Source organism: Pristiophorus japonicus, chromosome 5 (genome assembly GCF_044704955.1).
Source record: "Pristiophorus japonicus isolate sPriJap1 chromosome 5, sPriJap1.hap1, whole genome shotgun sequence".
Taxonomy (NCBI): Eukaryota; Metazoa; Chordata; class Chondrichthyes; family Pristiophoridae; genus Pristiophorus; species Pristiophorus japonicus.
Window position 1 is genome coordinate 148,017,673 of NC_091981.1, and position 25,815 is coordinate 148,043,487.

Here is a 25,815-nt window from a genome sequence, read left to right on the forward strand (position 1 = left end):
GATAGAGGTCAGTGATGTAGCTGTACTAGAACAGCTCGGCTAGAGGCGCAGCTAGTTCTGGAGCACAAGTCTTCAGCATGACAGCCAAGACATTGTCGGGGCCCATTGCCTTTGCTGAGAGGGGCAAGACCATGAAGGGATTTGAAAATAAGGATGAGAATTTTGAAATCAATGCGTTGGCTTAAATAGGAGCCAATGTAGGTCAGAGGGCACAGGGGTGGTGGGTGGATGGATGGGACTTGGTGTGAGTTAGGTCACAGGCAACCAAGTTTTGGATGACCTCAATTTTACGTCAACAGGATAGCTCTGCGCTTATCTGCCAGTGTGGCCGGATCATCGCCTACCAGGTCGTTTGCTACGAAATATTGGTCGAGCTGCTCCATAAAGGCTTGCCAATCTTCACCCTCTGAGAACTTTTCTAATGCACCAACGGTAGTCATTTTTGCATGAAAGTTCGTAATCTCGTCGCCAGTTGTTATGTCTTTAATACTCTTATGAATGACTCCATGAGATCTAGTATTGTGCTTGAGCTGTTGTGACCTTAGTACCATTTATTGTAACTCCAGAGTGAGGCATAAGCATGGTGCAACCTTTTATACTGGGCCCTGCAGATGACCCTCAGGTCTCCCACTGCAATGCCCTCTGGTGGCACACATTATGTGACTATACAATTAGTATACATGGTTGCCTGTGACCTAACTCGCACCAAGTCCCATCCATCCACCCACCACCCCTGTGCCCTCTGACCTACATTGGCTCCTATTTAAGCCAACGTATTGATTTCAAAATTCTCATCCTTATTTTCAAATCCCTTCATGATCTTGCCCCTCCCAGCAAAGGCAATGGGCCCCGACAACATCTTGGCTGTCGTGCTGAAGACCTATGCTCCAGAACTAGCCATACATGACAGTCTAAAACCACCACAAACGCCACATTGATTGATTCTAACTACTTCTATATTGCATGCTGGCAGCACATTGTCTGCCATGTTGGTGTCAGCTGCAACCCATGAGTAAATTTGCCAGGATTTGATAATCATCTGGGAAAAAACATGGGGATGACATTCGTGTTTTCACTATTCTCAGTAAAAACATAGACAGCAGCACAAAATGGTGACTTTTTACTCACATCTACTTTTGCACTAAAATTGGCAAAGGTGCAAGTTTCACCCCCTCCCCTGCAATATTCAAACCAGAATTTAACTGTACCAAAGGAAGGGTCTCACTATTGCAGTCTCTAAAAAATGAATGGAAAAGCAATGGCATATCAATTTAGAATCACACAATCATTTGATTTACCATTTGTGTTTCTTGCATTTGTGGCTCTGTTTATTCAGCAGCTGGTATTGTGCTGGGCAAGCCAACAGTGCAATGGAGTAAATGCCAGAGTTTATGCTCACTGGGAGATTTATATGGGACATGCAAAACCTAACTTCAAAATGATCCAAATTGAATGGGTTAGGTCACTTCCTGTTTTCAAAACAATTTGGCTCTTACTCTGCTACATTTGTTGTCCTGTGGCCACCCCTAGCATCTTTAATCATATATGCCACAAGCAATAATACTATAATGACACACTGAACATCATGTTGAATTGAGCTGGGCCACGGATAAATTAATGACACATGTACTGCAGTTCCTGTGTGGCTTTGCTGAGACATATTTGCACCAATGTGTTATCCCGCATCTAAAAATTATAATCAGAAACATTTCTTCACTTCTGTAATTGAAATTACTAATATTACTGGTCATGGAAGGTCAAACCAAAATTGCTGCTAATCATTTTAATTAAAATAACACACTGAATTTATAGATGAATATAGTAGACATTTTTGCTGAATTTTGCAGTCTTCATGCATATTTAAATATTTTGAAAATAATAATGAAGTGAATTAGCTAATTAGTAACTCTAGTGAGACAGTCATGATGCCATTTTAACACGAAAGCATATTGATCCTTCAAATATTGTGAAATAGATAGACTATAACCAAACAAGATGATTAACATTGACGTTACTAACTTGTCCCTGATAATATGGCTCATCCAATCAGTGAGTCCATGTAAACGGCAACATGGACTGGTTGATCTGATTGGCCTGCCTGTGTTGTAGCTTTCTGTTATGTATGCAATACTGAGCACTGTTTAACTAAGCAAGGTACAACCTTGCTTCTGCTTTATTTAGGCCCAAAGTGCCTGACTCTCAAAATGGCTGGCCTTTTATACCTGAGCAGCACCATGTGTGTGCTGTTCAGTGGCCTCCAACAATGATGCCATCTGGTGGCTACAAACAGAATGTACATACATGACAATACCCCCCCCCCCCCATGAGAACTTATCACAGTCTTTCACAGGTTGAGACGGTCCGGGGCTTTGCGCTCCCGGGTTGACCGTCTCAGTTCGATTCCAGCCTTGGGTGAGTATGCGGCGTCTGTTGTGGCTGATGGCTGGATGACTGACTTGTTGGGCGTGGCAGTGGCCATGTCAGGAATTGCAAGTCCATTTTTATTAAACAGGTCCATGATGAAAATTCCGGGTTCACTGATGACCCTCGAGTCCTCTGAAGACTGCTGGTAGGTTGGTTGGTCGTCGATGGTTTCTTCGTCCGACTGTTCTGGCTCGTCTGTGTGCCTCAGCTTTGTCTGATCCATGTGTTTCCTGAAAGTTTGCCCATTCTTGAGCTTAATAACGAATACTCTGTTACCCTCCTTGGCCATGACCGTATCAGCAATCCATTTGGGACCCTGACCATAATTCAACACGTACACAGGATCATTAACAGAAATCTCGCATGACACAGTTGCCCGGTCGTGGTACCCTTGTTGACTTTGTCTTCTGTATTCAACATGATTATTTATTAAGACCTCTTTTCATCATGAGTTCAGCAGGCGAGACCCCTGTGAGTGTGTGGGGTCTTGTCCTGTAACTCAGCAGTATGCAGGACAAGCGGGTCTGCAGTGACCCTTGGGTTACTCTCCTCATGCTTTGCTTGATAATTTGTACTGCACGTTCAGCTTGCCATTGGATGCAGGCTTGAACGGTGCTAAACTTACATGTTTTATGCCATTGAGTTTCACAGACTCCTGAAACTCCTGACTGGTGAAGCACGACCCACTGTCTCTCACCACTATGTCAGGCAGACCATGTGTCGCGAACATGAAATTGAGATTCTCTATGGTTGCCGTGGATGTGCTGGATGACATGATTATGCATTCTATCCACTTCGACTAAGCGTCCACCACCACTAAAAACATCCTGCCCAGGAAGGGACCTGCAAAATCTACATGGATCCTGGACCAAGGTTTGGATGGCCACAACCACAGACTCAGCGGCGATTCCGCTGGTGCTTTGCTGAGCTGCATGCAAGTGTTGCACTGATGCATGCATGCTTCCAGCTCCGAATCAATTCCTGGCCACCATACATGGGACCTGGCGATGGCCTTCATCATCACTATACCAGGATGTCGGCTGTGTAATTCACGCACAAACTTCTCTCTCCCTTTCTTGGGCATTACAACGCGATTGCCCCACAATATGCAATCTGCTTGAATAGACAGTTCGTCCTTGCGACGAATGTACGGTTTGGCCTCCTCACACATTTGCTTAGGTATGACAGACCAATCCCCTTTGAGGATGCAACCCTTTACCACTGATAAAATCGGGTCCTGGCTGGCCCAGGTATTAACTTGTTGAGCCGTGATAGGGGTTCCTTCACTCCCAAAAGCATCCATGATTAACATTAAATTTGCCGGTTGTGGCGTTTCAGGCTCAAAGCATCAGCATAATTCTCTGTGTCAGGTCTGTGGCGGATGACATAATCATAGGCAGATAATGTCAGCACCCACCTTTGGATGCGGGATGAAGTGTTGGTATTGATACCTTTGCTCTCGGAAAACAATGAAATGAGCGGCTTGTGATCAGTCTCTAATTCGAAACTCAGACCGAACAGGTATTGATGAATCTTTTTAACACTATACACACATGCTAAAGCTTCTTTTTCTACCATGCTGTAGGCTCTTTCTGCATTGGACAAACCTTTGGATGCATGCGCGACAGATTGAAGTTTCCCCGATTCATTGGCTTGTTGGCGTATGCAACCAATTCCATATGACGATGCGTCACAGGCCAAAACTAAACATTTACATGGGTCATAATGTACCAGCAGCTTGTTCGAGCAAAGCAGATTGGTGGCTTTCTCGAAAGCTCTGTCTTGCGATGCGCCCCACACCCAGTTGTCTCCTTTTCTCAATAGCATGTGCAGTGGTTCAAGTAAAGTGCTCAATTTAGGTAGGAAGTTACCAAAGTAGTTGAGTAGACCCAGGAATGAACACAGCTCCATCACATTCTGCTGCTTGGGTGCATTCTTGATGGCCTTGGTTTTCACATCAGTAGGTCTGATGCCATCAGCAGCAATTTTCCTCCCGAGGAATTCGACCTCTGGTGCCATGAAGACGCACTTCGAGCATTTCAGTCTGAGTCCCACTCTATCCAAACGCAGTAGAACCTCTTCCAGGTTGTTCAGATGTTCCTTGGAGTCACGACTGGTGATCAGGATGTCATCTTGGAACACGATGGTTCTGGGGATGGATTTCAGTAGACTTTCCATATCCCTCTGGAATGTTGCTACAGCTGAGCGAATTCTGAAAGGGCACCTGTGGTAAATAAACAGTCCTTTATGCATGTTAATGCATGTAAGTCTCTTTGACCAATTCCTGTGTCATATAGGCCGACGTCAAATCCAGTTTTGTGAACGACTTCCCTCCGGCTAGCATCGCAAACAAGTCATCAGCCTTCGGTAATGGGTACTGATCTAGTTTTGAAACCCTGTTGATCATAGCCTTGTAGTCTCCACAGATTCTGACTGTGCCATTACTTTTCAGCACAGGAACAATGGGGCTGGCCCATTCATTAAATTCAACCCGTGATATGATCCCTTCACGCTGGAGTCTGTCCAGTTCAATTTCGACTTTCTCCCTCATCATATATGACACTGCCCAAGCTTTATGATGGAGGGTCTTACATCTGAGTCCACGTGGATCTGCACCTTGGCTCACGTGAATTTGCCGATAGCCGGTTCGAACAGTGAGGGGAACTTGCTCAATACTTGGTCACATGTATCTTTCTCCGACGACAACGCCTTTATGTTGTTCCAGTCGCATCTGAGTTTCTCCAACCAGCTCCTGCCAAGCAGGATTTGGTCATTGCCTGGAACAATCCACAGCAGTAACTCATGAACCGCACTGTTATAAGACACATTAATTTGTGCACTGCTAATCACCTTTATCAGTTTTTGGTGTACGTGCGCAGCTTGGCGTTAACAGGGCTCAGCCTGGACCTCAAAATCTTGGTATCCCACAGCTTATTAAATGCCCTTTCGTTCATGATCGATTGACTCGCCCGTGTGCCCAGTTCCATCGATACCGGTATCCCATTAAACTTCACTTTAATCAAAATATTTTTACTCTTGATTATGAAGGAGTACAGTCCATACACTTCCTCCTCTGGCATCTCGGATTGCGTATCCGGATCCGCGCTAGTCTGACACTCATCCTCCACGTGGTGTGTCGCAGCTCGCTTGCTCATCTGCAGACACTTGCGCTGAAGATGCCCCACTCTCAGACAGCCTTTGCAACTATATTGCTTAATTTGGCACTGCTGGTGCCGATGATTTCCCCCACCACGCCAACACGGAGAAGTCGGATACATTCCTGCTGGCGGACTTTGGGCAGCCACAGTTTCGCGAACACAGCTGGATAGGCTCTGCCATGTGCTGCTCTGTCGAACGCCAAATCAATCGCATTTACAGTACTTGCCGAAGTTCGATTCCTCACCGCTATTTGCTTTATACTCCTGTCCATCATCATACATGATTGAGCGATCTGGATGGTCCTTTTTAAATCCAACTCCTCCACAGCCACAAGTTTGCGCAGGATCATCTCGTGGTTGATACCGATAACAAAGAAGTCCCAAACTTGCACGGTCCCGCTAAACGTTTCAGGTCGGCAACAAATTCCGCCGCACTCTGGCCCTCTGATCGAATGTGTGTATAAAACCTGTATCTTGAGATGATGATGCCGTCGTCTGGCTTGAGGTGCTCCCGTACCAATGTACACAACTCCTTGTACGTTTTCTCTGTTGGATAACTAGGCATGAGTAGATTCTTTATCACACTGTAGATCTTTGAACCACACGCAGTGAGAAACACGGCCTGGCGCCGATCTGCATCGTCGATCCTCTTCATTTTGTTGGCCATGAAGTACTGGTTCAAATGGCTCACAAAGTTTATCCAATCTTCTCCCTCCACGAATCGCACTAAAAGTTCAATCATGCTCATCTTGCAAACAAAGGTTCTTGTATTCTCGTCGCCAAATGTTATGTATGCAATAAAGGTTCAAACTGAGTACTGTTTAACCAAGCAAGGTACAACCTTGACTCTGCTTTATTTAGGCCCAAAGTGTCTGACTCTCAAAATGGCTGGCCTTTTATATCTGAGCAGCACCATGTGCATGTTGCTCAGTGGCCTCCAACACTGATGCCATCTGGTGGCTACAAACAGAATGTACCTACATCACACTTTCATGTACTCCTATGTTTAATTTTTTTTGAATAGAGTGTTATATTCCTACACTATCTCATTGTAGAGTACTAATTCTTTTCAGGAATACACACAGAAGGTAACATTCTCCAGTCTCCTTGCATCAACGATGGGGCATTGCATGCAGCAGTTGGCTTTGTGGAAAATCATGGGCACACTACATGCAATTTCAATGGATTTTGCTCCTGCGGTTTTCCAATAAATAATGTCACAGCGAGGGAAACAGGACATCAGAGACCTGAGTGAACAGGGAAAGCAACAGTGTATCTCCTTAACCAATCAGATTGAAGGATTGTGAAATTAACAGTGCAAGGATTGAAAAAGAAGTGTAAATTAGAGTAGGTGAATTCAATGCCAAATCAGCTTACAAAAAGAGAAATAAAGGGAAAAAGAAATCTTGACTTAAGAGAGAGAAAAAGAAACAGAAAGGAAAAGTAAAAAAATATTTAAATTTGATATTTTAAAAATCTCCAACAACAATTAATGCCTGAAGGAATAAGACTCCATGCTTACAATGATTAATTTTCATTGGCAGATAGGTTGACTTGCAGTAGTTAACACTTTCTGTGCCAGAAATTGCGGTCGGAGACTTCATCCAGGCGAATGCCTCCAACCAAAATTTGTTTTACGAATGTACCTGGTGGTCCCAGAGGAACGAACACTTCGACTCCAAAGACTAGATGCACAGCCCAGTGCAGAGGCCCGTGCATCCCAGGAGCGTACGAGCATCCTGGGATCACATGGGCCTGGACCACCAATGAAAATAGAATATTCTCATTGATACTAATGGTGAGTTCCAGTTGTACGGAGCTCCCATTACTATCAATAAGAATATCCCTTAAAATACAGAAACACAATACATAAATAAAAAAAAATGCCTCACATTAATAAACTTGCTGAATGGGCATATAATTGACAAATTAAATTCAACACAGATAAATGTGAGGTATGACCTTTTGGTAGGAAGAATAGGAAGGTCACATATTACTTGGAAAATAAGAATCTAAATGATGTAGTGGAGCAATGGGATCTGGGAGTACAAATACACAAATTACTAAATGTATTGACACAGGTTAACAAGGCCATAAAAAAGCAAACCAAGCACTAGGGTTTATTTCTAGAGGGATAGAATTGAAAAGTAGTGAAGTTATGTTAAACTTGTATCAAACCTTGGTTTGAGCAGACTAGGAGTACTGCGTACAATTCTGGTCGCCATATTATAAAAAGGAGGCATTCCATAGACTCTGGATCAGTTCCTATGGATTGGAGGGTAGCTAATGTAACCCTACTTTTTAAAAAAGGAGGGAGAGAGAAAACAGGAAATTATAGACCGTTTAGTCTGAAATCGGTAGTGGGGAAAACGTTGGAATCAATTATTAAAGATGTAATAGCAGCACATTTAGAAAGCAATGACAGGATCGGTCCAAGTCAGCATGGATTTATGAAAGGGAAATCATGCTTGACAAATCTTCTAGAATTTTTTGAGGATGTAACTAGTAGAGTGGACAAGGGAGAGCCAGTGGATGTGGTATATTTGGAGTTTCAAAAGGTTTTTGATAAGGTTCCACACAAGAGATTACTGTGCAAAATTAAAGCACATGGTATTGGGGGTAATGTATTGACGTGGGTAGAGAACTGGTTGGCAGACAGGAAGCAAAGAATAGGAATAAACGGGTCCTTTTCAGAATGGCAGGCAGTGACTAGTGGGATACCGCAGGGCTCAGTGCTGGAACCCCAGCTATTTACAATATACGTTAATGATTTAGATGAAGGAATTGAGTGTAATATCTCCAAGTTTGCAGATGACACTAAACTGGGTGGCAGTGTGAGCTGTGAGGAGGATGCTAAGAGGCTGCAGGGTGACTTGGACAGGTTAGGTGAGTGGGCAAATGCATGGCAGATGCAGTATAATGTGGATAAATGTGAGGTTAACCACTTTGGTGGCAAAAACAGGAAGGCAGAATATTATCTGAATGGTGACAGATTAGGAAAAGGGGCGGTACAACGAGATCTGGGTGTCATGGTACATTAGTCATTGAAAGTTGGCATGCAGATACAGCAGGCGGTGAAGAAGGCAAATGGCATGTTGGCCTTCATCGCGAGAAGATTTGAGTATCGGAGCAGGGAGGTCTTACTGCAGTTGTACAGGGCCTTGGTGAGGCCACACCTTGAATATTGTGTACAGTTTTGGTCTCCTAATCTGAGGAAGGACACTCTTGTTCTTGAGGGAGTGCAGCGAAGGTTCACCAGACTGATTCCCGCAATGGCAGGACTGACATATGAAGAAAGACTGGATCGACTTGGCTTATATTCACTGGAATTTAGAAGAATGCGAGGGGATCTCATAGAATCATATAAAATTCTGACGGGATTGGACAGGTTAGATGTAGGAAGAATGTTCCCGATGTTGGGGAAGTCCAGAACCAGGGGTCACAGTCTAAGGATAAGGGGTAAGCCATTTAAGACCGAGATGAGGAGAGTGGTTAACCCGTGGAATTTTCTACCGCAGAAAGTTGATGAGGCCAGTTCGTTCGATATATTCAAAAGGGAGTTAGATGTGGCCCTTACGGCTAAAGGGATCAAGGGGTATGGAGAGAAAACAGGAATGGGGTACTAAAGTTGTATGATCAGCCATGATCATATTGAATGGCTGTGCAGGCTCGAAGGGCCAAATGGCCTACTCCTGCACATATTTTCTATGTTTCTATGTTTCTATGAGAGGGTGCAGAGAAGATTTACAAGGATGATACCAGAAATGCGAGGGTATAGCTATCAGGAAAGGATGAACAAGCTGAAAAGAGAAGGCTGAGGGATGATCTAATAGAGATCTTTAAAATTATGAAATGTTTTGATAGAGTAGATGCAGAATGTTACCAGTTGTGGCGAATTGCAAAATTAGTAGCCATCAATATAAGATAGGGAATTCAGAAGAAACTTCTTTAGCCAGAGAGTAGTGAGACTGTGGAACTTGCTACCACAGGGAGTGGTTGAAGCAACTAGTATAGATGCATTTAAGTGGCGGTTAGACAAATACATGGGGAGAAGGGAATAAAGGGTTATGCACATACAGTTAGATGAGAAAAGACAGGAGGAGGCTCGAGTGGAGCATAAATGCTGGCATGGACTGGTTGAGCTGAATAGCCTGTTTGTGTGTTGTATGTCCTATGTAAACATATGTAACACTGAGATTCTAGAAACACCTACAGTTGTACATGTTGCACACACACACTTCCACGTAAGTTTAATCTTTACCGTAGCTTAATAATGAAACTGCGACTTGAAGCACAATATATTCCCTTTAAGAGGGAGAATATTCTCTCGGAAAAAAATCTTAATCAAAGGGACTCCTTTTACTATTTACATTTACAATATACATTAATGATTTGGATGAAGGAATTTAGTGTAATATCTCCAAGTTTGCAGATGACACTAAACTGGGTGGCAGTGTGAGCTGTGAGGAGGACGCTAAGAGGCTGCAGGGTGACTTGGACAGGTTAGGTGAGAGGGCAAATGCATGGCAGATGCAGTATAATGTGGATAAATGTGAAGTTATCCACTTTGGGGGCAGAAACACGAAGGCAGAATATTATTTGAATGGCGGCAGATTAGGAAAAGGGGAGGTGCAATGAGACCTGGGTGTCATGGTACATCAGTCATTGAAAGTTGGCATGCAGGTACAGCAGGCGGTGAAGAAGGCAAATGGTATGTTGGCCTTCATAGCTAGGGGTTTTGAGTATAGGAGCAGGGAGGTCTTGCTGCAGTTGTACAGGGCCTTGGTGAGGCCTCACCTGGAATATTGTGTTCAGTTTTGGTCTTCTAATCTGAGGAAGGACGTTCTTGCTATTAAGAGAGTGCAGCGAAGGTTCACCAGACTGATTCCCGGGATGGCAGGACTGACATATGAGGAGAGACTGGATCAACTGGGCCTTTATTCACTGGAGTTTAGAAAAATGCAAGGGGATCTCATAGAAACATATAAAATTCTGACGGGACTCGACAAGTTAGATGCAGGAAGAATGTTCCCGATGTTGGGGAAGTCCAGAACCAGGGGACACAGTCTAAGGATAAGGGGTAAGCCATTTAGAACTGAGATGAGGAGAAACTTTTTCACTCAGAGAGTTGTTAACCTGCGGAATTCCCTACCACATAGATTTGTTGATGCCAGTGCGTTGGATATATTCAAGAGGGAGTTAGATATGGCCTTTACGGCTAAAGGGATCAAGGGGTATGGAGAAAAAGCAGGAAAGGGGTACTGAGGTGAATGAGCAGCCATGATCTTATTGAATGGTGGTGCAGGCTCGAAGGGCCGAATGGCCTACTCCTGCACCTATTTCTATGTTTCTATGTTACTGTTCTTTTTCTCGGTGTTGTTGCAAAATGAGAAGGATCAGTTACATTTCCATAGAAGATCAAGGCACTGGGTTTGGCACACTGGGCAAAATTTCACTCTTTGGGATGAATTAGTAGGGGCTGGGATTTCCATCCATCCCTCTGACTCCACAGTCACCCCAAATCATTTTCTGTGCGAGGCGGATTCCCGACGGATTCCCGCCACCCCCAAAAGGGAGCCTCTCCACTGTGTGTTAGGGAAATCATGTGGTGCTGTGGTAGGACTGCTGCTGCAGCACCAAATGATGTAATGAAGAGCCCCAAAGATTCAGAAACTTACCAGCTTTAGTTTGAGGCCTACTAGGTAAGCATATGGGGACCCATCCATGGGGAGAAGAGGCCACTGCGGACTTTCTCTCCCCATTGGCAAAAGCTCCCCTGGGCCTACTGTCATCCTTCATCAGGCAGTCCTGGGGAATGGTACTTAAAGGGGCAGATGAGAAGAAAATGGGATAAGACATCAGGCCCCTGTTCCTCTGCTGGCACTTACATGGGTGCGGAAGGAGCAGTGGGCAGTGGTTCTGATGGGGATGGAGAAGAGAAATGGAACTTGGGAAGGGAGGCAGCTGCTGCGATGGAAGTCTTCATTGAATGCTGAGTGTAATGGATCCTCTGTGAAATTAGTTTGGGAAGCCTCACTATAGTTCCTGTTGGCAGTAATTGGCAAGATCACTTTGACATGGGACACATAATTAAGCAGAGTAGAGGGAGCATGTCATGTAGCTGTGCTATACCTGACCTGGGAACATATTCCAAAACCTGGCACCAGCAAATCCTCATATTGATGAGCAGGAAAAATGCTACAAAGGCCTTAACTCTTACTATCTTTCCTATAACTAAATATGCTGTTAATAAATACATCATACCTACCAATGTTTTTTTTTGGAAGTAAGAAAACAGAAGTCATATATTAACTTCAAACAGTTTGCTCTGGGCTCTGAATGTGTAAGTGCCAATGTTGGGCAGGGAGCACAGATATACAAACAGCATCTGATGGAGTCAGTGCAGTAACTGCCTATCTATTTTATTGGTGGAAATTGCAATATTGTAGCTCCTGCCATTTCTTCTTTGATTTTTGCTGATTAACTTTGTTAATATGTCTAAGGATAACTGATCATATAATTGTTCTGCCATTGTGACCCTGGTAAATATTTAACACAATTATAGTTGTGTGATGCGTACCCAAGGGTAACTCCCCCCCATTATTTAGAGTCTCCATGGAATTTTTGGCAGCATAGATACGGGAAATAATCTCCTTTTAATTTTGCTTTTTGTTGAAGGCACCCTAACCAGTAAAAGCATCAATAATTAATTTTGTATTGAAAGATCTCAGTTCCTAGGCATGACATTTTCACTGCATTGTCCTGAAACATTTATTATGTAAATCGGGAATCAAAGATTATAAATTGCAGGGTTCTTTCAAAGCAATGCAAATTATGTGCAGAGTTGCTTTAGGCCTAAATGACTATTAACTCATATTGTAACCTGTATCTTTATGTGTAGAATGATCTAATTTTGGCTTTACTTAAGATTTTAATCGGAATATTTATTCCTCTGCCTCCTTTCTGGTTTTCTTGCTTTTCGAGATCAAGACCACAAGTTTGAAGAATTAGTCAGCAGTAATTTTTGAAGCTTTTCTTTACACCATGAAATAAAGTGGACTTACCATAACAGTAAATACTGCATTAGTGGCGCTGTCATTTTATGTGGCTCTGCTGCCAGCACAGAATCTCACCAGCAGTAACTGTGGTTCGACAAATCAGGTCTATAATTTTATAAACCGATATCCTACCAGTGCTCACTTCTCGTGGCTTTGGAGACAGAACAGATTGGAAAGGAGCAACAGGAGGCAACAGGAGGACTGTCACTTGGAGGACTCCTCAGTGACAGCAGCAAGAGCTTCAAAGCTCAACTTATCAATGAAGTGTTCTCATTTGTTTATCAGTCTATCTTTGTCATCACTGCCATTAATCCTTCTCCTGCAGTTTCAAATAAATGACAAATTCTTCAATCCATTCCCCACCCTAGAATGTCATGTCACATCACACCTCTTTGGCCTGATATGAAGATGCAAGTCTTAATTATCTGATTGAATAAATGTGAACAAAATAAATGTTCCCCTCTTTGTTTCACTGTATGGGAAAAAATTTAGTCAGCAGTCGGATTCACATTTTTCCCTATTTTTATTTCCATTGACGTTGGGTTGCTGACTCAATATTACCTGTTTTATATGATGGCGGGGGCGGGGGGGGTAGTAAGGTGATGTAAATGGATAGAGCGACTGAAGAGACTGCATTGAGACATATAATGAAGTGGCGGCGGGCCTTCAAATGAACCTATACAATGCCACCATTCACCTATCACCCTGCCCCCACCCCAGCTGCTAACCACACTGTTATGTATGCAACACCTTGTAACCAGCATTCTATCGCCACCAGAGACCGCATCTATTGGAGTCCAAAGGGATCCCAGCATCCCTTGGGAGCACTGCATATAAGCAGGCCTCTCATGCTGTGCCAGCACTCTGGAGTCAGAATAAAGAGATTAAGGTCACACTTACTCAAGTCTACAGTACTCAGTCACATTGCTTTATTTGAGACATAACAACTGGCGACAAGGATGGGATCCGAACCCATGCGTAATAGATGACGAATCATCACGTGAAAATGCAGAGAACTGTTAGTATCCTGGATAAATCCTCAGAAGGTGACGATTGGGAAGCCTTTGTGAAGCGACTTGACCAATACTTCGTGGCCAACGAGCTGGAAGGGACTGAGAACGCTGCCAAACGAAGGGCGATCCTCCTCACCGTCTGTGGGGCAACAACCTACGACCTCATGAAGAATCTTCTTGCTCCGGTGAAACCAACACCCAAATCGTATGAAGAACTGTGTACGCTGGTCCAGGAGCACCTAAATCCAAAGGAGAGCATTCTGATGGCAAGGTATCGATTTTACACATGTCAACGGTCTGAAAGCCAGGAAGTGGCGAGCTACTTCGCCGAATTAAGGCGCCTGGCAGGACATTGCGAATTCGGTGGATTCCTGGAGCAAATGCTAAGAAACTTTTTTGTGCTTAGCATTGGCCATGAGGTTATCCATTGCAAACCATTGACTATTGAAACATCAAATCTGAGCAAAGCCATAACAATAACCCAGACATTTATGTCCACCAGCGATATCAGCAAACACATTTTGCAGCATAAAGATGCATCGGCAAGTACTGTACACAAAGTAACGTCGTTTTCAGGCAGGAATGCATATGGCAGAACATACATGCCTGCAGCTGCATGACCTCAGATGATCCAGAGTCCACCATCAAGTGTGAATGCGAGGCAGTTAACACCTTGTTGGCGCTGCGGAGGTGATCATCGAGCCCATCAATGTCGTTTCAAACACTATGCGTGCAAAGGCTGTGGAACAATGGGACACCTCCAGTGAATGTGCAGACGAGTTGCAAAACCTGCAAACCACCACATTGCAGAGGAAAACCGATCCATGGTGGATCAAACTGAACTAGAGACTCGAACGGAGGAGGCAGAACAGTACGGGGTACACACCTTCACCACAAAATGTCCACTGATCATGTTAAAAGTTAAACTGAACGGAATTCCAGTATCCTTGGAATTGGACACAGGTACGAGTCAGTCTATCATGAGCAAAAAGGCCTTCGAGAGGCTGTGGTGCAACAAGGCACAAAGGCCCAAGCTGAGCCTTATTCATACCAATCTGAGAACTTACACTAAAGAGCTGATCCCTGTAATTGGCAGTGCAGCAATAAAAGTCTCCTATGATGGAGCGATGCACAAACTACCATGATGGATTGTACCAGGAGATAGCCCTACACTGTTCTTCAGAAGCTGGCTGGGAGAAATCCGCTGGAACTGGGATGACATCCGTCGATGACGCCTCATGTTCCCAGGTTTTGAGTAAGTTCCCGTCATTGTATGAGCCAGGCATCGGAAATTTCTCTGGGGCGAAGGTGCAGATCCACTTGGTTCCCAGTACAAGACCCCACTCGCTTTCCAGGGTTCCCCCTACCTAACTACTCATGAAAAGGGCACTCAACACAAGGTTCTTTTTAGTCCACCCTGATCTCCATGATCACGTCGAGGGCAGGCGGCATCAACAAAGCATGTACCATGATCGTGCAAATTTGTCACGCGATAGTAAAGTCAATGATCCTGTATTTGTACTCAACTATGGACATGGTCCCAAATGGCTTGCTGGCACTGTCGTAGCCAAAGAAGGGAGTAGGCTGTTTGAGGTCAAACTTGCAAATGGACGAACTTGCAAAAAGTATTTCGACCAAACCAAACTGTGATTCACAGACAGCCACGAGCAACCTGAAGAGGACACCACCAACTTCGACCCTCCGATACACACACAAGTTGCAACCGACATTACGATTGACCCAGCAAGGCCAGCTGTGCAGCAGCCCAGTGAAGGCCCAACCAACTCACCTGCACCTGTGTTTGTACCGAGACGATCGACTAAGGAGCGGAAAGCCCCAGATCATCTCACCCTGTAAATAAGTGTACTATTGACTTTGGGGGGGGGCAGGGAGTGATGTTATGTATGCAACACCTTGTAACCAGCATTCTACTGCCACCAATGGGCATATCTGTTGGAGTCCCAAGGAATACCAGCATCCCTTGGGAGCACTGCATATAAGCAGGCCTCCCATGCTGTGCCAGCACTCTGGAGTCAGAATAAAGAGACTTAGGTCACACTTACTCATGTCTATAGTACTCAGTCACATTGCTTTATTGAGACATAATGCACACGTCTGTTGTTTTCTGCTTGCGGATGACCAGCTACAAGCACAACATCCTTCAAGGGAGCCATCTACATCTGGCCATAGGGGAGACAATGAGGCAGAGGAAGAGAGTGTTCTGCCTGAGCCTCAGAGCACACCAGTTGTCCCGTCTGGCCTCACTACATCTGAGGATGACGCTGATTACTGGGGGTTTGAGGAGTTGGGGTCTCCTGACCCCAGTCGCCTACAGCAACGGAGTGCGAGAGGGAAATCTCGCAGGCCAGCTCTCTGGCGGATGAGTCGGCAAAGTTTGTTTGCTCAACGACGGGCAGGCATGGAATTGGACTTGGTGGAAATGTCCAGCGAAACCACAGGAATGCACCGTGAGCTTATGGATGCATTGGAACAGAGAGCATCGACAAGATTACGACGACTAATGTGGAGGCAGCATCACAGATCGCCTTTCCAGCGAGGCCCTCATTGCCCACACACACAGGTTGGTGGCCTCGAGCAGTGACAGTGACGTTCCAGAGAGTGTGGCGCGTGCCCTTGATCATGTCACAGACTCAAGCTCATCGTAGGCACAAGCTTTGCTTCAGTTTGGTCAAGTGATGCAGTCGATGTCTGCTACCAGACTCTCTGCGTTCCCCACTGTCCAACAGGGAAGGGATGGTGCCGATGCAGACCAGCAAGTTGTGGAGTCACATCGTGCTCCGGATGCTGAGGCCCAGCTCCGTCGGAGAGTCAGTAGCTCCCAGGAAATGTAAGGTGCGGTCCTTCCTGAGGATGACAGAATTCTGACTCCCACAACTGACTCGCTAACCATGCACCATACATGGTTGACGCCCCAGCCACCAGTGACTGCTCTCGCCGATGATGAGGCGCAACAGTCCGCAGCCGGGCCTTCCAGGCCAAGACCAGGTCTAGGGCATCCTCAGACGCCATCTGTACTGTCTGGCCGCCCAACACAACAGCCCTCTAGCAGCGTTGCCGTAGACACTGAGGCCTCATTGAAGAGGAGCAGCAGGTGTGGGAGGGGGTTGAAGGGGAGGGGGGGAAAGTGTGGCTAAGGGCCATTAAGGGATGGCACAAGTTTGTGTTTATGGATGTATGTACAATTGTAAAAATTGTAAATAGTTGTGTGATAGCAATTGACTCATTTGAATTGTCTTGCTGCAGGAAGCAGTTTTGTTTTTATTTACTTTTACTTTAACCATTGTATAGTTTTGGGTTTTTTTTGTGGGGGGGGCGACCATTGCTAATTATTCATGTTTATAAAAATGTTTGTTTGATCTTTGCCATTGGTGTCTTGTGTCTCATTGCAGAATTATGTGTAGGTTAGCTGGCATGGTGGTAGAGAGTATTGAGTCATTGCTGCAACCCCACCTACACCATTCAAGCAAACCAGTCAATGATGAGCTGCTGACGTAAGGCTCTTGCTGCGGCCACATCTCCACGCTGCCTCCCCTGTGGTTGTGGTGGCACCGCAATGGGTTCCTCACCAGGCTCCTCTTCCTCATCCTCCGCCTCCTCCTGAGGTGGTCCAGCACTCCCACTTGCAATTCCTAGTCCCTCATGATGGCTAAGTTGTGTAGCATGCAGCACATGGCAATGAATTCGGAGACCTGTTATGGGGAGTATTGAAGGTTGCCTCCAGAGCCGTCCATGCATTGGAAGCGTTGCTTGAGCATGTCAATTGTTTGTAGATGATGTTGCAGGTGGCTGCATGGCTCTCATTATAGCACTGCTCAGCTTCTGTGGTTGGGTACCAGAGTGGGGTCATGAGCCAGGTGGCCAGGCTGTATCCTTTGTCCCCGATCAGCCAGCCCTGCCCTTGTCTTTGTCGCTGAAACATTCGTGAGACACTGCGTTGCATGTGGTCGCAGACCAGCTGTGCCATTAGAGAGTGGTATCCCTTTTGGTTTTTGAACACCTCTGCGTTGTGTAATGGTGCTCGCAAGGTGATGTGTGTGCAGTCAATGACAACTTGAACCATGGGGAAGCCTGCAAATCATCTGAAACCTACAGCCATCTCATTCTGGCTATCCCTGCTCAGTGGGAACTTTGTGAAGTCCATTCTGCATGAGTACAATGCCCTTGTAACCTGGCAAATGCAGTAATGTGTAGCATGCTGAGAGATGCTTCACATGTCTTCTGCTACTGCCTGGAAGGAGCCGGAGACATAGAAGGACATTGCCACAGTCATCTTCACCTCAACGGGCAGTGCAGTCCTGTTGCCGCTGGTAGGCTGTAGGTCTGCCTGTAGAAGCTGGCATATCTCTGTCAGCACATCTTTTCGGAAGCACAGCCTTCTAATGCACTGCGCCTCAGAGATGTGGAGGTATGAGCAATGTTCCCTGTAAACCGGTGGGATGTATGGCCTCCTCCCCATACGTCTGCGAATCAGTGGCCCAACATGGCCAAGAATCTTTCTTCCAGCTTGAAGCTGCCTGCCAATAGCAACCAGCATGGCACATAAAAGTGGTGTTTGCAACGCGGAGCCTCACACAGCCTTCTGCGCCCAACTGCAATAGTCACTGACAACTGCGATACAAGATCCTCCAGCCTCCATTTAAATATTCCACCAATAGCGCCTGCTGCACCCTGGGACCACCTGTTTTTTTCAGGCATTTTCTGGGGCAGGCGTTAAGTGAGGCGTTAAGTTTGAAAGTTCCATCCGGGGTGCGAGCGCAGTCTTGTACAATGATTGATGTCATCATCACATTGAAACCGGAGGGCGGGGCGCTAAGTTTTTGCGTCGGCGCAAACCAATAGCCGAATCTTCCGGCCGTGCGCTATATCCTGAATGCCCGCCAGCACACCCAGAAACAGCATTTAACGTCCTGCCGGGGCGCTAGGCACAAATTAGCCAAAAATCCAGCCCAAAGTGTCAGCCATGAAATGTTAAACCAAGGCCCTGAATGCCCACTCAGGTGGACGTAAAAGATTCCATGGCACTATTTCAAAGAAGAATTTTCCCCAGTGTCCTGGCCAATATTTATCCTTCAACCAACATCACTAAAAACAGATTTTTTTGGTCATTGCTGTTTGTGGCACTTTGCTGTGTGCAAATGTACTGCTGCATTTCCTATATTACAACAGTGATTAAATTCAAAAGTACTTCATTGTAATGTGCTTTGGGACATCCTGGGGTCGTGAAAGGCGCTATATAAATGCTTTGCTTTATTTAACACATTGATGCTTTATTAATACTTGAGGCCTTTTGCATGACTGCAGTGATGTTAGCTCTCTCCTTGTGCATTTTGTACGATTGATAGTAAAAAAAATGTAAACCACCTCAGTCAATGTTTCAGGTTTAATTTTTAAGAGTTGACGATATAATTACCAGTTGCAGAGTTAGAATTGTGTCTTACAGGCGGCTCCCAAACAACATTAATTGTATCGGAGCAGGCCGGGGAGTGGATGGAGTAGCGTGGCAGCCGAGCCCAGCAGTCTGCTTGGCCCCCGGCCTGCGAGCACCATCAGGGCAGGCCGGGGAGCGGAAGGAGCAGCGTGGCAGTATACCACTCCAGGGAGCAGCACGTGCTGGAGCAGGAGAGCAACGGCAGTGAAAAGGGACATCACCAAGATCCAGGTCGGTGATTGGAGCGTGGGCAGGTACATCAAGAGCGGCCAGGTCGGGGCGATGGAGCGGCGAGAGATTGTAAAGGTACGTGATCGGGGCCCAGGAGAGGTGCAAGTTCGGGGCCCAGAAGAGGCAAGGGCCCAGGGGCAGCACGGGCCAGCCCACACTGCGATGTGTGTGCGCACTAGGTCCATGCAGCAGAGCAGGTCTCCAGTCATCTTGGTTAATACTTGCTACTGGACCAAGACCTAGCTCTGTCAAGCCCGTGTGGTGGCTGGTGTGCAACGGTCACCACACGTTAAAAAAATCCAAGCACAGGCATCTTCCACCCTTCAAGATTTAGTTCGGACCTGGAATTTTAGGTCCATTATTGGAACACCTGTGAACTTTTTGACGTGGAAGCAAGTCATCCTCGGTTCGAAGGACTGCCTATGAAGGTGATGATGATAAATTGTATGTTACTTGCTCATCCATGGAATAATGGAATTTAATTTTGGGAGCAGGTCGACAAAGAGGCCAGTTCCACTTTACCACATCGACATGGTAGAGCGGCATATGTTCTACTGAGACCTGGACCCAGAGTCCAGAGCAAACTGTTCGACCATTGGGGATATCACAGTTAAGCTTGATCTCACCCTCCGACTAGAAAGTGATCAGGGATGGGGGCTTTAGCTGAAGGGTGTGAAAACAACTGTAGTGTCCCTATTGCTGCCCCACCAGAGATCAGTTACTCCAGCACAGATTCAAACCTAGAACCTTACACACCAGGCAGAAAGTTTAGTTTTTGAGGACCCAATAGAGCTGGATAGGAAGAGCTTTATTAATGCAATCTTTAAATGGTATATTTTGGAAGATTGTGCTAGTCAAACTTTCCAAATCAATTCCTATTGAAAAATTTGGGGTGCCTCACTCTGATATCATCTTGCTTTGATATAGTATTGCTTGCAGAAATGTAGCCAACGTTATAATGTAGGAATTGAGGTGGCCACAAACAGCTATGAGGTAATGACCAGATAATGGCCTAGAAATCCTGTTTAGCTGCTTCCCATGGGTGATCGGTTAAAAAAAGAAAAAAAGATGCGCACTTACCAGAACCTGCTGTGTCCATGAGCAATCCCGGTTGTGGGCACGTCAGGAAGTCCACGGAGCTGGAGCTGCAGTCACATGGCTCTGGGCAGCCAATCCAGGTAAAGTATTTTCTCAGTCATAATAATGGGAACTCTGTAAGATTGAGAAACCCCCCAAACATCCAAACACAAATAAAAAGTAAAAAAGATACACCACATATTTAACATTAATTTAAATTAAAGTTATATATATCTTATAAAAAAATATATTTTCCCGATTTTTTAATTATGGTTTAAAATAAACTTACCAGAGTGGGGAGGATTTTTAACAATATATGGGATTTAAAAATTTTATTTTATTATGTTTTTGTGTGTTTTAAAACTCTTAAACAGAGAAACATAGTGAATAGGTGCAGGAGTAGGCCATTTGGCCCTTCGAGCCTGTACCGCCATTCAATGAGTTCATGGCTGAACATGCAACTTCAGTACCCCATTCCAGCTTTCTCGCCATATCCCTTGATCCCCCTAGTAGTAAGGACTACATCTAACTCCTTTTTGAATATATTTAGTGAATTGGCGTCAACAACTTTCTGTGGTAGAGAATTCCACAGGTTCACCACTCTCTGGGTGAAGAGGTTTCTCCTCAACTCGGTCCTAAATGGCTTACTCCTTATCCTTAGACTGTGACCCCTGGTTCTGGACTTCCCCAACATTGGGAACATTCTTCCTGTATCTAACCTGTCTAAACCCGTCAGAATTTTAAATGTTTCTATGAGATCCCCTCTCATTCTTCTGAACTCCAGTGAATACAAGCCCAGTTGATCCAATCTTTCTTGATATGTCAGTCCCGCCATCCCGAGAATCAGTCTGGTGAACCTTCGCTGCACTCCCTCAATAGCAAGAATCTCCTTCCTCAAGTTAGGTGACCAAAACTGTACTCAATACTCCAGGTGTGGCCTCACCAAGGCCCTGTACAACTGTAGCAACACCTCCCTGCCCCTGTACTCAAATCCTCTTGCTATGAAGGCCAACATGCCATTTGCTTTCTTAACCGCCTGCTGTACCTGCATGCCAACCTTCAATGACTGATGTACCATGACACCCAGGTCTCGTTGCACCTTCCCTTTTCCTTTTCTGTCACCATTCAGATAATAGTCTGTCTCTCTGTTTTTATCACCGAAGTGGATAACCTCACATTTATCCACATTACACTTCAGCTGCCATGCATTTGCCCACTCACCTAACCTATCCAAGTCGCTCTGCAGCCTCATAGCATCCTCCTCACAGCTCACACTGCCACCCAACCTAGTGTCATCCGGAAATTTGGAGATACTACATTTAATCCCCTCGTCTAAATCATTAATGTACAATGTAAACAGCTGGGGCCCCAGCACAGAACCTTGCGGTACCCCACTAGTCACTGCCTGCCATTCTGAAAAGTACCCATTTACTCCTACTCTTTGCTTCCTGTCTGACAACCAGTTCTCAATCCACGTCAGCACACTAACCCCAATCCCATGTGCTTTAACTTTGCACATTAATCTCTTGTGTGGGACCTTGTCGAAAGCCTTCTGAAAGTCCAAATATACCATATCAACCGGTTCTCCCTAGTCCACTCTACTGGAAACATCCTCAAAAAATTCCAGAAGATTTGTCAAGCATGATTTCCCTTTCACAAATCCATGCTGACTTGGACCTATCATGTCACCTCTTTCCAAATGTGCTGCTATGACATCCTTAATAATTGATTCCATCATTTTACCCACTACAGATGTCAGGCTGACCGGTCTATAATTCCCTGTTTTCTCTCTCCCTCCTTTTTTAAAAAGTGGGATTACATTGGCTACCCTCCACTCCATAGGAACTGATCAAGAGTCTATGGAATGTTGGAAAATGACTGTCAATCCATCCGCTATTTCCAAGGCCACCTCCTTAAGTCCTCTGGGATGCAGTCCATCAGGCCCTGGGGATTTATCGGCCTTCAATCCCATCAATTTCCCCAACACAATTTCCCGACTAATAAGGATTTCCCTCAGTTCCTCCTCCTTACTAGACCCTCTGACCCCTTTTATATCCAGAAGGTTGTTTGTGTCCTCCTTGGTGAATACCGAACCAAAGTACTTGTTCAATTGGTCCACCATTTCTTTGTTCCCCGTTATGACTTCCCCTGATTCTGACTGCAGGGAACCTACGTTTGTCTTTACTAACCTTTTTCTCTTTACATATCTATAGAAACTTTTGCAATCCGTCTTAATGTTCCCTGCAAGCTTCTTCTCGTACTCCATTTTCCCTGCCCTAATCAAACCCTTTGTCCTCCTCTGCTGAGTTCTAAATTTCTCCCAGTCCCCAGGTTCGCTGCTATTTCTGGCCAATTTGCATGCCACTTCCTTGGCTTTAATACTATCCCTGATTTCCCTTGATAGCCACGGTTGAGCCACCTTCCCTTTTTTATTTTTACGCCAGACAGGGATGTAGAATTGTTGTAGCCTGTAAAAGTAGGCTTTTATCAGGCGCAAGAGTTTTCAAGACATTTGCTGGGCAAGAGATGGGTAAATGCTACAGTCTTGCCCCTGTGAATGCCCTGGCTGCCAAGATGCGGAGGGTTGCTGGTCAGGGCTTGATGACTTACAGATTCAACCTGGCAGGTTTCTTGTCTGGATGGCATGGTGCCGCATTGTCCAACTGGCTAGTGGAAGATCTTCTATTTATTTTACTTTTGATATATTCTTCAACCTACTCCATTGTTTCTCCAAACTATTGATCCACATCTGCAGCCATAGTGACAATATCACATGACCTTAATGCACCTGTTCATTCATCATCATCAAGCAAGCCAGTGTTCCTCTGAAATTACAAAATGATATATGCATAATTCAAGAACTTCAATCAAAAATAAACTTCTACAGTATATAAATAGAATACCCGCTAATCCTGGTATACACATTTCTAAAACTACGTTGCTGAATGCCCTCTTCATGATATTAAGCATTTTGCATCATTTTCTCTTTCATTCTTTCATCAATATTAACATATTTTATGAGTCTATTCCCTGAATTTAACAGATTCCACAAATTCTATTCTTAGACCATCACCTCACCCAACATTTGCTGTTCAAATATTAAATTTACATAGGAAGTAAGTTGTCATTTCACATTAGATTAACATTAATCTATTAAGTGCATCATAAATATTTTTTTAAATTTTTCTCAAAATGTTCTCTTTTTTCCTTTTAACACCTAAAATCTCCAACTCTTGCTTGAGTTACACTTGCAGAGACACAAAATAGCCTCCGGTACCTTTCAAATTGTCCATTTTTCCTGTGTTATTGTCAGCAGGCAAGTTCAGCATTGAGGGCATAGCAGCTGGTTTTCACTGTTTTCTGACGCATTTAGCACACTACACTATTGGAGAGTTGCTAGTTATGTTACTATTAACACTCATTTTCTCCAGTGTCATTACTGGTAAGAGTACAGTAAGATGGCGGCCATGGTAGTTCCTGCTCCCGCTCCCACCCCCGGCTCCCGTGATTGCCCTCGCCATTGCCGCTGAGTGTGAATGTCACTAATACTCGCGCGGTCCCCCGATGCAGGGATCATCTCCATTTTTTTTCTGCTGCTTGCCGCCCGATATCGTCGGATTGAGTTGGAGCTTAGTCAGAGAGGCTAGCGTTGAGGTCGGGATCCGGGAGCGAGGTCGGGGCTCAGGGGCGAGGTCGGGTGGACCGAGGTCGGGAGAAGCAGCGAGGTCAGGGCCCAGCAATGAGGTCAGGGCCCAGCAATGAGGTCAGGGCCCAGGAATGAGGTCAGGGCTCAGGAGCGAGGTCAGGGCCCAGGAGTGAGGTCAGGGCCCAGGAGCGAGGTCAGGAGGAGCGAGGTCGGGAGAAGCAGCGAGGTCAAGGCCCAGGAGCGAGGTCGGGAGAAGCAGCGAGATCAGGGCCCAGGAACGAGGTTGGGAGGAGCGAGGTCAGGTGGACCGAGGTCGGGAGAAGCAGCGAGGTCAGGGCCCAGGAGCGAGATCAGGAGGAGTGAGGTTGGGAGAAGCAGCGAGGTCAGGGCCCAGGAGCGAGGTCAGGAGGAGTGAGGTTGGGAGAAGCAGCGAGGTCAAGGCCCAGGAGCAAGGTCGGGAGAAGCAGCGAGGTCAGGGCCCAGGAGTGAGGTCAGGATGAGTGAGGTCGGGAAGAGCGAGGTCAGGAGGTGCGAGGTCAGGGCCCAGGAACAAGATCGAGGCCCAGGAGCGAGGTCGAGGCCCGGGAGCGTGGTCGGGAGGAGTGAGGTCAGGAGGTGCAAGGTCGGGTGGACCAAGATCGGGAGAAGCAGCGAGGTCAGGGCCCAGGAGCGAGGTCGTGAGGAGCGGGACCCGGGAGAGGTGCAGTGAAGATGGGGCTTAGGAGCGAGGTTAAGGTCCAGGAGCGAGGTCGGGACCCAGCAGCGAGGTCGGGACCCAGCAGCGAGGTCGGGGCCCAGCAGCGAGGTCGGGACCCATCTGCGAGGTGGAGTCCAGCAGTGAGGTCGAGTCCAGCAGCGAGGTCGGGGCCCAGCAGCGAGGTCGGGACCCATCTGCGAGGTGGAGTCCAGCAGTGAGGTCGAGTCCAGCAGTGAGGTCGGGGCCCAGGAGCGAGGTCGGGAGGAGCAAGGTCGGGAGGAGCGAGGTCGGGGCCCAGGAGCGAGGTCGGGAGGAGCGAGGTCGGGAGGAGCGAGGTCAGGGCCCAGGAGCGAGGTCAGCCCCAGGAGTGAGGTCAGGCCCAGGAGTGAAGTTGAGGCCCAGGAACGAGGTCGGGAGGAGCGAGGTTGGGAGAAGCAGTGAGATCAGGCCCAGGAGTGAGGCCGGGGCCCAAGAGCGAGGTCGAGGCCCAGGAGTTTGATCGGGAGGAGCGAGGTCAGGAGGTGCAAGGTCTGGTGGAGCGAGGTCAGGGCTCAGGAGTGAGGTCAGGGCTCAGGAGCGAGGTCAGGGCTCAGGAGCGAGGTCAGGGCCCAGCAGCGAGGTCGAGTCCAGCAGTGAGGTCGAGCCCAGCAATGAGGTCGGGGCCCAGCAGTGAGGTCGAGCCCAGCAGCGAGGTCGGGGCCCAGCAGCAAGGTCAAGCCCAGCAGTGAGGTCGGGACCCAGGAGTGAGGTCGGGGCCCAGCAGTGAGGCCGGGGCCCGTGTTCTCTGAAACCGAGGGAGAGATGACCTATGGGAAGGAGGGAGGAGAACAGTAGGAATATGTGTGTGTGTGTGTGCTAGGTCTATGCAGCAAAGCCTGGTCTCCGATTGACTTGGATCCCCTTGCCATTGGACCAAGACCTTTCTCTGGCAAGCTCGTGTCCTAGCTGGTGTGCAACAGCCACCCCACATTAAAATAATTCACTCACAGGCATCTTCCACCCTTTAAAATGAAGTTCGGGACTTGAAACATCAGGACCTACATGGACAGCCACATTACTGAC

General features: G+C 46.4%; 1 long non-coding RNA gene across 2 annotated transcripts in view; it reads right to left on the reverse strand.

Annotated features, from left to right (window-relative positions):
* The window catches only part of LOC139264475 (uncharacterized), a 64,586-nt gene that overhangs the window by 6,614 nt on the left and 32,157 nt on the right, over positions 1 to 25,815 (reverse strand). For both annotated transcript variants that reach the window (XR_011593349.1, XR_011593348.1), the window contains 2 exons: positions 23,021 to 23,235; positions 20,414 to 20,545 (listed from right to left, as the gene is read on the reverse strand). This is a non-coding gene — a long non-coding RNA (uncharacterized lncRNA). The remainder of the gene's footprint in view (positions 1 to 20,413; positions 20,546 to 23,020; positions 23,236 to 25,815) is intronic.